Below are 4719 nucleotides of genomic sequence, written 5' to 3'. Positions count from 1 at the left end.
TCCAACTTCAGAGGCAATCCGGTTTCACCTTTTTGAAGTTGTCGAAATCTGGCCTGCTGCCATCATAGTATAATAGGGTGTGGCAGCATTGGGGGAAATGTGGCGGAACAAGAACCAATGTTAAGGTGGTGAAAGTCCGAGTGGGGTGGGTGGTAGGGGTGGTGTATGGGTCCAACAACTACTGACTTTAGCCCAGGAGGCCGGTGTTTGCCTCTTGCAAGATTGTAAAGCTAAGCCCTTTTCCTTTCTTCCTAAACCCAACCATGTGTGTTAGTTGCTGAAGAAAAAAAAAGTCTATTTGCGGTGATGTACTAACGTAGTGCATTTATTTTGAAAGAGACTGTATGTAAAGGGTAAATTTCCTGAGAAAACAGGAGTGTATTTGGAAAGAAGACAATGCATGTAACAGGCAGAACAACAACCAATGCACCCAGGGTACCTTGCATTGTCACCCTTGGACTTGGAGTCCATGACCAAACGTTGATATAAGATAAGATACACCTTTACTGATCCCACAATTGAGAAATTCCAGTGACGAGATTGGAGTGCGAATGTGTTGTCAGGGAGTGTTCCAGTTGGAATTTCTGACTGGGAACTCGGAAATTCAAGAAAATGCACTTAAATACATTGAAAAGCACTAAATTGATGAGTATATAGATTTCTCAGTTTAGTAATTTGAGGGAATCATTTGTACTTTTAGGCTATTGAAATAATTGTTTCATCTAAATGTTTCCCTTTTACTACAACACCAGCATCAGGGAAGGTTTCCAAAAAAAGTGAACAACATGAAGTTACAAGAGATTCTCATTTTATAGCTGTTGTGTGATGAACTAAAGTGATTCCTCATTTCCAGGCTGATAACCATGAGTCACAGAAACTCTATCAAGAGCCTTTAATGAGCAGGAGGGCCATTAAATCTGGTGAGCACACACTGGATGATATTATATCAACCTTAAAATCAAGTTAACGGATGAATCAGTGCTCACGTGGGATCTACAAGGTATACATGTAATGGCAGCAGCCCAGCAGCAGTAGATGCATAACTGTGGCAGCTGCCCTGGGGGGCAACTGATAATACTCAATCTAACCGACCTCATTAAGGAACCCTTGTTTTTTTACCTTCTCCATCTCAGCCAAGATCTCTGCAGCCCGTCACTGCTTTCATCAGAGGTGATGAAAAAGCACAAGTCTAATCATTTCTTTTTCCACACGCCGCGGCCATAGAGTGTGCGCGCACATGGATGCAGGCAGAGATTATTAACGGTTTAATGGATAACGAAGCCTGACAGGTGGTCCTCTCGCTGAGATTAAGGACCGGTGGGTTAATGACGGTGCGGGTGAGATTGTCATAACTCACAATAAGGCCATTAAAGTGATATTACTGAGAAAGACTTCAGCTGATATGGGCTCAACTCTCCAACAAGGTGGCATTGGGCGGAGGGCTTTACCATTTTTCAAAGAGTTTTTTTTTCTTCTCTCGCCTGCAGCTCAGTATAAATGGGATTCAACTCAAGAAGAATCTTAGCAAGACACAAGTGATGAGACAAAGGAAGACACTGTAATCTCCTGCTGCTGTTTTCACTCATAAAACACTTGTGTAAGGATTCAGATAAACTTTCAATGCATGCAACATCTATTATCAAATATTTAGTTACAGATTGGTATTGCTGTTATTTAGAAAATTAACTGCTGATTGGCTTTGAAATGTTACCAAAATTTATCACTGTACTGACACTATCTGAAGGTGGTGTTGACAAATAAACAAAAAGAACAATGCAACACTTTATTAGAGTTTTTACTCCTTTTCTTTCCCTTCCTCCTGGACAAAGAAGAGCACATTCCTCCACTCGCAGAAGCTCCTCAACAGTTGAAGGTCCAGGACAACAATGAAGAGGGGCCTCTGGCAGCCATCTCTGCAATTCACTACTCCCCTCTGGTGGTCAGCAGGGGCCACTGCAGTGTTCAGGGGCCAGAGGAACAAAGGATGGAGAGATGAACAATAGAGTCAACAGCAGAAAGCAGCAACAGAGCCAAAGTGGGTGCTGTTGCAGTGCTTTATTTCTTTTCCTTTTTATAAACATACTTTATATCTATAGAAATATAGTTTGAATGTTCTGTTTTATCCTTGAACACTTCAGTCTACATTTCTTATTCCTTTAACTCTGTAAAACAATAGACACTCAGGTGGTACGATGATTGTGATCAAACTCCAAGCTCACACATTCAAGCTAGCTGATCCAGCACAACATATCCTCATGAGTTGGTTGAAGAGGCTCTCCACAAATGACTTTTTCACAGCCAAATTGTTTTAAATGAGAATCCTGTAAAGAAGTCTTAAAGTGTGTAGGATTTAGGGGGATATATTGTCAGGAATGGAATTTGGAATAATAAGTATGTTTACTTTAGTGTATAATCACTAGAAAATAAGAATCCTATTTTTGTTACCTCAGAATGAGCCGTTAATATATAGGGAGCAGATCCTCATCTACTGAGATTGCCATGTTGCACGCCCATGTTTCCACAGTAACCCAGAACGAACAAAGCAAACACTGACTCCAGATAGGGACATTCGTGTTTCATGTCGGCCAACCTAGTTAGCAGCCCTGCTGTGGCGAGAGCATCAGAGAAACGCTGATTTTTAATGTGACACTGCTTTATTCATTTTTTTTCTGGTTTAAATCACCTGATGTGTTTGTTTTGGAGAGGAAGAGATGTCTGCAGATAATTCAGTTCGTCCTTAACAATAAACACTGAAGGAATACTAACCACAATAAGTTTCGACTAGCTGCAATCTGCAGTCCTCACCACTAGATGCCACTAAATCACCTTAAATCTTACATGCTGGACCTTTAACGTTTGCACTTTTTGGCTACATATTGTGCTAAAAGACTAAGGCAAACATGACGTGGCCTAGGCAAAACAATTAGCGAGACAAAAAACTGTTAGGATGCAGACTGATATATCTAGCACACGTGCAACCCGAGCGAATAAATGTTGGCATTGTATGTTTCTGCGAACTACAGATATGTTGCATTTGTGTGTTTCATATGTTAAATTTGTACATTTCATATGTAGCATATATGTTGAAATTTTATGTTTCTTTCAACTGTCAATTTTATGTTGTGACAGTGGTTTAAGTGTGGTTAGGTGTAAGCACAAAAAACACTTGGTTAGGGTTAGGAAAACATCATGTTTTGGCAAAAAAGTCATGGTTTTGTCATCACAAACCACATGGCAAGCTCTGGGGGCTGAAAAAATGACGCCAAAGTGGAAATGCAGAAAACTGCAGTTCCTTGGACGGCAACTTGAGGTTGGCTCCAAGACTGAATCAATCCCACACCCATTCTAAAATGGCAAACTTTAGAGCAGAAATAAACATGTTTACAGCCTGGTACAAAAAAGGTTTTGGTCTCTGTAGCTAATTTCCCCCCTTTGGACAAATGTATGGTAATTATTTAAAATAACTAATCTGTTTACATTTAATTAAGATGTAAAGTTTCAAATAATTAAGGGCGGGGCCGCTTGAGTGACAGGCTGTCTGCAAGGCGTCACTACAGTCTATGAGTCAGATCAGTCCCTCGCTCTTCCACAGTTCCAGCCTCTCGTCCAAATATGGCCACTTCTGGCTCCAAAAAATCAAGATGGCGATGGCCAAATTGCCGAACGGGGTGATGTCACTGTGGCTATATCCATTAATTTTACAGTCTATGCCTCAGACACAGTCACTGTCACTGGTTTTGAACAGCAGTCTGCTGCTTGGCCGCCGTCCTGCCTAAGTGTCACACGATCCACCAACCCCTCTTCCTCCTGATGAGAAACTCAGCTCATATACCTGTAATCAGAACTATGTCCCTTAAGAAATGTTGATATAAGAAGTATGAAAGGTACAAATGTAACAAATTTGTTGTTTGCAGAGACATACAATGCCAACATTTTGTTCTGGTGACTGGGCTGTGGGAAATGTTGGCTGGGGTTGTTGCAGTGTAAAATTCCCCAAATCTAATACAGAGCACGACAGAGCTGCTGACTTTATATGAAACTCGTATAGCTTGTATATCCACCCATACAGTGGAGAAATACGACACAGTGGACGTGCTAGTTGTGAACAATCGTGCTGTGCCTCTTGTATTTATGGTTGCTAAGATAACTCCTGCTCAGGAGACAGGTTTAAATTCAAGACACATTTAATGGAACATTGAGGGTTTAAAACAATGATTCTTTTTCCAGTGATTTTCTATGGGAGTCAGAGAGACTAAATGTGAGATGGTTTGTGAGAGAACAACTTGAACAGCTACACTTGATTCATACAATATAACACTATTGTAGTGAATGACAAACAAACACAACAGACTCAGCCAAAGAAGTTATGACCAAGTCTTTACCAATATTGTGCAACATAATACTTAACCCCCCACGTTATGACTCTACGGTCTCATGTTTGGATAATTATGTTTGTCTTTTCAGAGTCTGACAGGTCTACAGCAGAGAAACTCTACACGTCCATCTTTTCACACGTCAAATCCCTGAGAAGGGGATCCTGGGCTGTGAATCTGTGTCATTGTGTACCTGCAGGGGTCAGAGCTGCCACTTGAGCCCGTACCTGAACAACATCCACCTGCTGTCACCTGTGTCGTCCGGGACCACACCCAGTCCTACGCTCACTCCACCAGCAAGCCTGAGGAGAGACGCTCATCAGATTTCTGAGATCAGATTCTTTCT

The sequence above is a fragment of the Epinephelus moara genome, chromosome 10 (genome assembly GCF_006386435.1).
Source record: "Epinephelus moara isolate mb chromosome 10, YSFRI_EMoa_1.0, whole genome shotgun sequence".
Classification (NCBI taxonomy): domain Eukaryota; kingdom Metazoa; phylum Chordata; class Actinopteri; order Perciformes; family Serranidae; genus Epinephelus; species Epinephelus moara.
The sequence above is the reverse complement of the archived record's forward strand: the minus strand, read 5'-3'. Positions refer to the sequence as shown.